Source organism: Rhamphochromis longiceps, linkage group LG15 (genome assembly GCF_057381845.1).
Source record: "Rhamphochromis longiceps isolate RC_006_pf linkage group LG15, R_longiceps_female_GT1.1, whole genome shotgun sequence".
NCBI lineage: Eukaryota > Metazoa > Chordata > Actinopteri > Cichliformes > Cichlidae > Rhamphochromis > Rhamphochromis longiceps.
In genome coordinates, this window is record NC_140571.1 from 33,919,058 (window position 1) to 33,928,772 (window position 9,715).

The 9,715-nt window shown below is 45.4% G+C and overlaps 1 pseudogene; it reads right to left on the bottom strand.

Moving 5' to 3' along the window:
- Positions 1-1,633: 1,633 nt before the first annotated feature.
- LOC146652985 (uncharacterized) lies at positions 1,634-3,107 on the bottom strand (annotated as a pseudogene).
- Between the last annotated feature and the right edge of the window lie 6,608 nt (positions 3,108-9,715).

A 9,715-nucleotide genomic window follows, 5' to 3' on the forward strand; every position in this document is an offset into this window, starting at 1 on the left:
GATCATCTCTCATATTAATAAAACCATCACATCAGTATTATGGCCCAAGATAAGCTCCAGTGAGCTACTCTCTTAGTATCTTTGTAAAGATGTGCACCATAAATTCTAACCTCGAAATTGTTGGTAAATTATCCCCCATTTTCCTTCATACAGTGGATATACTTTTTGAAGAAAATGTAAATAAGCTGGAGTAGAATTTCTAAGCACTATGTAAACACATTGTAAAATAATCCTATTTTCATTGGCATAAAGTACTATATAAATACAATTAAAATAAGCTATGACAATGTTAGGATAGTTTCCACAGGAATATCAGACTCAGAATACTTTAATAATCCCTAAGGAAATTATGTAATGTGTATTTTGATATAGGTTAAATTATCTAATATATGAATTATTGCTCGTCTCACACCAACTTTTGTGATTTATAGAAGCCTTTGTTATAGAACTATTTCCAGAACAAGAGTTTTGTTGGCATTTTATTATTTTTTTCATCTTTATAATAGAATATAATGGAGCACCTGTCATAAAAGGATGTAGGCAAATAGGAAGACTTGCAATGGCTATACCATCATAGGAGGATTTTATATATCTTCTTCGTAGAAAAACTTATTGATGCCTTCATCAACTCTAGATTGGACTACTGCAATTCTCTTCATTTGGGTCTTGAACACTTATCTCTTCATCACTTGCAGTTAGTCTAAAATGCTGCTGCATGGCTTTTAACAGGTGTTTGAAGTTATGAACACATCACTCCTGTTTTAGCAAATTTACGCTGGCTCCCTGTCCCTTCAAAGTTTTTAAATGGTATGGCGCCCGGTTATGTCACGGTCTGGCTGGCAGACCGTGGGGATGTGTGGGGAAGGAGGACCCAGGCGCGGTGCTCTATGTATAAACAGTGTGTTTATTTACAGTGTGCAACAAAGTAACAATAAATCCCCGTGTTTTCCCAGACTCCCGTGTTGTGTCTCTCCGTGAATAGTCCGTGTCTTTGTGCTCTCCGCTCCCGTGTCAGCACCCCCCGGTGCTCGCTGCTCTCGTGTCTTCCACGCTCCTCCTGTGTGAAACAATAGACGCAGCCGTCAGGACACAAACAACTGCGGGCATACACGCACACTAACTTAACTGAACAGAAGACTAACGTGGAGTCTCATGCAATGATCCCGCGTCGGTGGGAGCTCCAAGACTCTCCTAAGTAGCTCCCCCGACGAGCCCTGATCAGCGGCAGGTGTGTGGCTTCGGGTGTGGCCAGTCCCTCCGCAGGGCCACACCCCTCAGGCCTGCAGGTGGCCGAGCTCCATCCTCCAGGCACACCCGCAGACATACACACCCATACCTCGCCTAAACATATGAGTGGGACACAGACTAACACAGCACAGAGAAACACACATATGTACACGCACAGAGAAGGGGAAACGACACCAAAAATACATAATAATACACAGGTCCATGACTGCCCAGGGATCCTGGGTCGCCCAGTCCCAGGACCCTGACAGTACCCCCCCTCTAAGGGTCGGCTCCCGACGACCCAAAAACAACAGTACAACCAACCCAGGGCGGGCGGCGGGAGGTCCAGGACGGAGGGCAGAACCAAAACAAGCAAAAACCACCAAAGAAAACAACCCCCCCAAGGTCACAGTCCCAGAGTCCGACCGCGCATCCCGCAGCGGAGTAAGAAAAAGAAAAAACGCCACAAAACAGTCTCAGGCGGCCCATCAACATAACAAAAGAGTTCAGGGGGCCTACCTCGAGTCCAATGGTGGCGACATTGCAGCTCCGGCGGACGGCCACGGGTCCGGCAACAGCAGAAAAACAGTTCTGGGGGCCTGCCACTGCTCCAGTGGCGGCGGCACTGCTGCCCCTCCGGTGGCGAGCCCCGGGCCCAGTAGCGGCGGCGCTGCTCCCCAGGCGGCCTGCCCGGGATCCAGTGGCGGTAGCGGCGCTGCTGCTTCTCCGGCGGCCTGCCCCGGGTCCGACAGCGGCGGCGCTGCTCCCCAGGCGGCCTGCCCGGGATCCAGTGGCGGTAGCGGCGCTGCTGCTCCTCCGGCGGCCTGCCCCGGGTTCGACGGCGGCGGCGCTGCTCCCCAGGCGGCCTGCCACGGGTCCGGTGGCGGCGCTGCTCCTCCAGTGAGCAACAGCGAGGTGTGGCACATGGTTCATGACGCGCTGGTCGCTGACGTGGATGCAGAGGACGTGGATGGCGTGGATGGCGTGGAGGCCGCGCCAGACGTGGAGGTCCCTCCGGTTCGCTGACCTCCGGCTCCGGCTGAGCGGGTCCCTCCTTGGCTGGCAGCGACAGCTCCTCCTCGGCTGCTGGCAGCGACAGCTCCTCCTCGGCTGCTGGCAGCGACAGCTCCACCTCGGCTGCTGGCAGCGACAGCTCCACCTCGGCTGCTGGCAGCGACAGCTCCCCCGGCTCGCCGAGCTCCTCCTCGGCTGGCAGCGCCGGTTGTTCCTTCCGCTCGCCGAGCTCCTCTGCTGGTGGTTCGCTGAGCTGCTCCTTCTCGCTGAGCTGCTCCTTCTCGCTGAGCTGCTCCTGCCCGCTGAGCTGCTCCTGCCCGCTGAGCTGCTCCGACTCACTGAGATGACGACGGTGTTACAGCTGCAGATGGTGAAGCAGCGGGTGGTGTAGCGACCTCCGACCAAGGTGATGGTACCTGCACCGTCAGCTCGTCCACTGCAGACACAAACACAGATGATGAGGAAAATGAAAAATTGTCCGTACTACTCACCACAGCCGGCTCTTGAGATGTCTGTGGCTTTGGCTGCGGTGAGGAACGCCGGCGGCGCGAACGTCGTTTCCATGTAGATGTCGGGGCCGGCGTCTCAGGCTGTGAATCCACCAGCTGACCGGGCCGGTGAGCAGCCTGAGGAGGAGAGTGGAGGTGGAGGGTGGAAAGCAGGAAGTCCAGGACTACAGAATTAAGGGAGTCCACCAGCCAGGGGAATTTCAACAGCATCCCCTACAGCCGCCTCTCCACGGCGCGACGCAACCCCTCCGCGGGCTTCTCCCACCACAACTCACACATGCGGTAAACCTTGTCCATAACCTCCCTCCTGAGCCTCTCCTCAGAGACCGCTGGGTCCATACGTGGCGGGATCATTCTGTCACGGTCTGGTTGGCAGACCGTGGGGATGTGTGGGGAAGGAGGACCCAGGCGCGGTGCTCTATGTATAAACAGTGTGTTTATTTACAGTGTGCAACAAAGTAACAATAAATCCCCGTGTTTTCCCAGACTCCCGTGTTGTGTCTCTCCGTGAATAGTCTGTGTCTTTGTGCTCTCCGCTCCCGTGTCAGCACCCCCCGGTGCTCGCTGTTCTCGTGTCTTCCACGCTCCTCCTGTGTGAAACAATAGACGCAGCCGTCAGGACACAAACAACTGCGGGCATACATGCACACTAACTTAACTGAACAGAAGACTAACGTGGAGTCTCATGCAATGATCCCGCGTCGGTGGGAGCTCCAAGACTCTCCTAAGTAGCACCCCCGACGAGCCCTGATCAGCAGCAGGTGTGTGGCTTCGGGTGTGGCCAGTCCCTCCGCAGGGCCACACCCCTCAGGCCTGCAGGTGGCCGAGCTCCATCCTCCAGGCACACCCGCAGACATACACACCCATACCTCACCTAAACATATGAGTGGGACACAGACTAACACAGCACAGAGAAACACACATATGTACACGCACAGAGAAGGGGAAACGACACCAAAAATACATAATAATACACAGGTCCATGACTGCCCAGGGATCCTGGGTTGCCCAGTCCCAGGACCCTGACAGGTTATTTAAGCAAACTCCTCAACATCTCAAAAGAGCACTGAGATCTTCAAGCCAGATGCTCTTAGTACAGCCGAGGTCTCGATTAAAACATAGAGGAGATCGGGCCTTCTGGAATAACTTGCCACCTGATATTTGTACCTATACAGTCTTTCAAATCATTTCTTAAAACTCTCTTTTTTACATTGGCTTTTAATTCAAGTTCAGTTTGAGTATCTTCAGGCTTGTTTTATGTTTGTTTTGTTTTGATGTTATATATTACCATTGCCTCATCTAATGTCTTATTTTTCTGTATTTGTTTTTCTATTGTTTTCTCTTGTTCATAACTAATTGTGAAGCTCTTTGGTCAACTCTGTTTCAACAATTTCCTTACTTTTACCCAATAAGAGTCAAAATTTGAGCAATGACACGTAAAGCTGATGACATTCAATCAAGTTAAAACAGAACTTGCACCAACTAAATCATTACATTTCTTTAGCAGCTTAAGAAGCAGTCAAAATGCCAAGTTGTACCTGTCATGGTTTCTCTGTCTTGGATGCTGGGTGTTGAGTTTTTTGTGAGTTCACGATTCCTTTTGGTTTTGAAAATGATTTCTGTTTGAGACTTTTTATTTTTATTTTTTTAATATTGGTTGTACTTCAATACCTTCCCAGCAGGCTCTTGTATATATTTTGTTTATATTTGTGATTTATTCCCTGGTTTTGGTGTTTAAATTAGAGTTCCATCTGTAGTAATTTCTATGTTCCTAGTATTGGTTTCTCATAAGTTGAAGGTTGTATATACTTAATTCCCTTTATGTATCTTTGTGTCTCTATTCTTTGTTTTTCTTTCTGCCTTACCCTGCATTGTTAATCTCTTCCCCCTGCTTAATTGTCTTATATCTGTTTTATTTTGCTAGCTGTTGTCCTCTGTGTGTTGTTTCATCTTCCCCTGTCTCTCTATGTTAATTATCTTCAGCTGTGTTTAGTTCCCCACTAGTTTCCTCTTCCCTCCTTATCTCCCTTACCTCTTTTGCATATATTGTTTCAGCTTTCCTTTGCCCTTTGCCATGTTGTCCAAGTGTACCTTTTAGGATGAGTTTCTGTGCTTTCTAAGGTCTTGTATTCTGAGAAATGTTTGGATTTTCTGGATTATGTGGCTTTGTGCTTTATTTATCCTGTTAACAGCATTAACAGCTTGTTTTGAGTTTAATGTCTGTCAAACTGCATCTTTCTTTAGGTCTGCAAAAATATATCTTCAAAACACACATCGGTATTTACATTTCCTTTGAGCATTGCTAGGAGGAGATCATAAGGTCATATAATTCAAAATTGCTCTTAAAAATTATATTATTTTGGGGCTATTTAAAAAAACATTTTTATGTATAGTTGATGGCAAAATATATCTTGATTTGGGACTGATAACACTATCAGACAAACGTTTGGACACACCTTCTTTATTTTTACTACTTTCTACATTGTAGATACATACTGTGGACATCAAACATATGAAGAAAGATATATGGAAATATGTAGCAAAGAAAGAATTGATAAATAACTCAGAAAATATCTTATATTTTAGATTCCTGAAAGTAGCCACCCTTTGCGATTGTGGCAATTGTGGCTCAAGAGTTGGGAGTTCGCCTTGTAATTGGAAGGTTGCCGGTTCGAGCCCCGGCTTGGATAGTCTCGGTCGTTGTGTCCTTGGGCAAGACACTTCACCCGTTGCCTACTGGTGGTGGTCAGAGGGCCCGGTGGTGCCAGTGTTCGGCAGCCTCGCCTCTGTCAGTGTGCCCCAGGGTGGCTGTGGCTACAATGTAGCTTGCCATCACCTGTGCGTGAATGGGTGGATGACTGGATATGTAAAGTGCTTTGGGGTCCTTAGGGACTAGTAAAGCGCTATATAAATACAGGCCATTTACCATTTGCTGTTGACAGCGCTGCAAACCCTTGACCTTTTCTCAATGAGTTTCATGATGTAGTCACCTGAAATGGTTTTCAGGTGTTAGAATGCATATTATGGCAAGAAACAATCAGCTAAGCAAAGAGAAATGACAGTCCATCATTATTTTATGAACTGAAGATCAGTCAGTCCAGAAAATTGCTAAAACTTTGAATGTGTTGCCAATTGCATTAGCAAAAACCATCAAGTGCTACAATTAAGCTATCTCAAATAAGGACCACCCCAAGAAAAGAAGACCAAGAGTCACCTCTGCTGCTGAGGATAAATTCATCCAAATCACTAGTCTCTGACATCGCAAGTTAACAACACCTCAGATTAGAGCTCAGATAAATGCCACACAGAGTTCCAGTAGCAGACACATTTCAACATCAACTGTTCAGAGGGGACTGAAGAAACCACTACTAAGGAAAAGCAACAAGCAGAAGATATTTGTTTGGGCCAAGTAGGGATGGGTATCGAAAACCGGTTCTTGTTGAGAACCGGTTCCCACTGTTTCAATTCCTTGGAATTGTTTGCCATTTTTGCAAACGATTCCCTTATCAATTCCAGTCGCCCCGAATGACGTCATCACGTTGCGGAGCGTCATTTACCTGGCAGGAAACACGGCGCGTAAGCGGCTCAAACGCTCACAAGTTTGGTTATACTTTACGAGAACGGATGACAACAGGGCAACTTGCAATACTTGCAAAGTAGATATTTAATTTAAGGGAGGAAACACTACGAATATGCAAAAGCATTTGCTCACAAAACACGCGATGACCTTAAATGAATGTCGTGTTTTTAATTCCGCTCCGGACTCGTGAATCTCAACCCAGCAGCAGCGGTAACGTTTGCACGTCCTCTCCCGTTAATGCGGCAGGTAAATAATCAACTAATAGTGCATATTATGTTAGCGCGATCTGCCTTATTACAAAACCTGCCATTACTGTGCATTTAGGTGACCGTGATGAGAGAGACAGACAGAGTCTGGCTCAGATGCTGGCAGCTCTCGCTGCAGTCTATCGTTAGCGTCTCCTTTCAGGCCAGGATAGACGAATGTCACCGAGCAGTGACTAAGTTTGTGGTAAAAGGCTTGAACCCATTTGCCACAGCAGATGCCCCTGATTTTTGGTAAGTGAATGTGTTTAATTGTAGGCAGGGACATTTCTGGATATTCTTGTGTAAGTGCTACAGAATAATTTATGTTATACTTTGTTATTGCTACAGAAGAATATTTATTTTATTATTTTACATTTACAATTTTTTTTCCTGGGGACCCTGTGACACCTCATTGAAGAGCCGTAGGCTGTGGATCTCTTAAGATCTCACTGTTGGGTTTGTAAGGCCATGTTACTCCTAAATTTCTATCTTGTTCAAAGAGAAGATATAAAACAAAGTTCTAAGCTAATCGACCTTAGTGTTCTCCTTTTTTAAAGAGAATCGATAAGAGAATCGATAAAGAATCGAATCGTTAAACAGAATCGAAAATGGAATCGGAATCGTGAAAATCTTATCAATACCCATCCCTAGCGCCAAGAAGCACCAGAAATGGACATTAGACCAGTGGAACTCTGTGCTTTGGTCTGATGAGTCCAAATTTGAGATCTTTCATTCCACCCGCCATGTCTTTGTGCAACGCAGAAAAGGTGAAGGGATGGTCTCTACATGCATGGATGTGATGGTGTGTGGGTGCTTTGCTCATGACTCTTTTGGGGATGTATTGAAAACTGAAGGCACAAATGCAATCCCATCCTGTTTGCATTTGGTTGGTTAGTTGTGTTGAGTATTTTGCAACTGGACAATGAGCCCAAACACACCTCCAGGCTGTGTGACCAAGAAGGAGAGTGATTGAGTGCTGTGATTGAGTGCTGCGCCAGATGGCCTGGCCTTCACAGTCACCTGACCTAAACAAAATCTAGATGGTTTGGGATGAGATGGACTGCAGAGTGAAGGCAACAGGACCAACAAGTGCTCTGTAGTGAAACTCCTTCAAGACTGTGTGAAAACTATTTCAGGTGACGACCTCACGAAGCATGAGTGTGCAAAGCAGTAATCAAAGCAAAGGGTGGCTATTTTGAAGAATCTAAAATATAAAGCATGTTTTGAGAAATTTCACACTGTTTTGTTTGCTACATTATTCCATATGTGTTAATTCATATTTTTAATGCCTTCAGTGAGAGTCTACAATGTAAATCGTCATCAAAATAAAGAAAAACCATTAAATTAGAAGGTGTGTCCAAGTTTTTCACTGGTTGTGTAGGAAAGGCAAGGCAAGGCAAGTTTATTTGTATAGCACAATTCAACAACAAGGTGATTCAAAGTGCTTTACAGAGACATTAGAAACAAAAACAAATAAAAAGCATGATTTAAAATTGATTAAAACAAGCAAACAAACAAACTAACTAATTAACAAACAAACAAACAAACAAAACAGTATATAAAATCAAAACAGATAAAATCAGAACAGTAGATAAAATCAGTAGTTAAATGTAAGAAAAGACTGAAAAGCAGAGATCAAGGAAATCAGCAACTTCAGCTTTTTGTAGCAATGTCAGGCAAAAATAATCATTAGTGATTAATCTTAACTTTAAGGCATTTAGACTGAAATGACTATCAACTAGAGTAAAGGATACTGTTTGAAAAGTGAGGTCAAAATGGGAGACGCCCCCTAGCTTTGTGGAGAATGGTCAAGCTAAGATCCTGATCCCTTCCAGATAGAGATGGACAAAATGGTAATGGCTAACCTACCGGACATAGTAGTGATAGACAAGCAGAAGAAGACGACTATAGTGATAGATGTAGCTATACCGAATGTCAGCAACATCAGGAATAAGGAATCCAGGAAGCTTGAGAAGTACCAAGGGCTCAGAGATGAGCTGGAGAAGATGTGGAGGGTGAACATAACAGTACTCCCAGTGGTAATTGGAGCACTATGTGCGGTGACTCCCAAACTAGGCGAGTGGCTCCAGCACATCCCAGGAACAACATCTGAGATCTCTATCCAGAAGGGCACAGTCCTAGAAAAAGCAAAGATACTGTGGAGCACCCTGAAGCTCACAGGCCTCTGGTACAGGACCTGAGCTTGAAAGAAAGAAAGAAAGAAAGAAAGAAAGAAAGAAAGAAAGAAAGAAAGAAAGAAAGAAAGAAAGAAAATTACTTGCATTACAGTAGTGTGCTTCAACTGAGTTTGCCATTCATAGTCCTTGTGCATGGCCCTCATGAAAACTAGTACACTAAAGTACTGAATCAAGGACTCTAACTTGTCTCCATTGAGTAGATGAATACATTAGTTGAGTGGAAATTTAGGTCTAATGCAGATTATATAAGTAAGCATTAGTTTTGAAGGTCTGTGAGGGGTCACAGTGATGGGGATGTGACCAGAATAATGCGCTGTTGGATCTCTGAGAACTTCAAAAAGCAGAGCATTCCTCAGATGTAATCTCCTTTACCTGGATGAAAGGCCCAGTCATAATGGAAGGTCTCCTGCTTATGAGGCCTCTGTGGAACAGCTCTGCTGCTAGAAAGAGATTACAATGGATTTACAACTGATCTCACACACTCCACCAACCCCTCTGTACAGCTGCTACTACCTTTACCTCCCAAAAATGCTTCTCTTGTGTGTTTGTCCCCAGCTTTGTTATTGCTATGTGAAGCAATCGCTGATTAGCTAAGACTGAAAGCTTTGAGCCAAAGTGGAAAGTTTACCGTGCAGTCATTCAGAGGGAGCTACATTCATGTTCTACTTAACTAATAGTGATTCTTCCTCTCAGCTTAGGAGTTTGTGGAAATTTGGGTCACTACACAATAATGGGTTGAGGATGCAATCATAAGGATGAGGTCATGAGGGGAGCTGTTCAAATCTCTCTCTGCTCTGCTGATGAAAAACCTCGCCGTCTCCCCTCAAAAATGCAATATAGGACAGTCCTGAAAGGATCTGTATGCAGCACATACACAAGAGGGTGGTGCTGGGGGTTGACAATGAATAATTAATTCGACTGGAAAGTTAGGGAAATAATCCA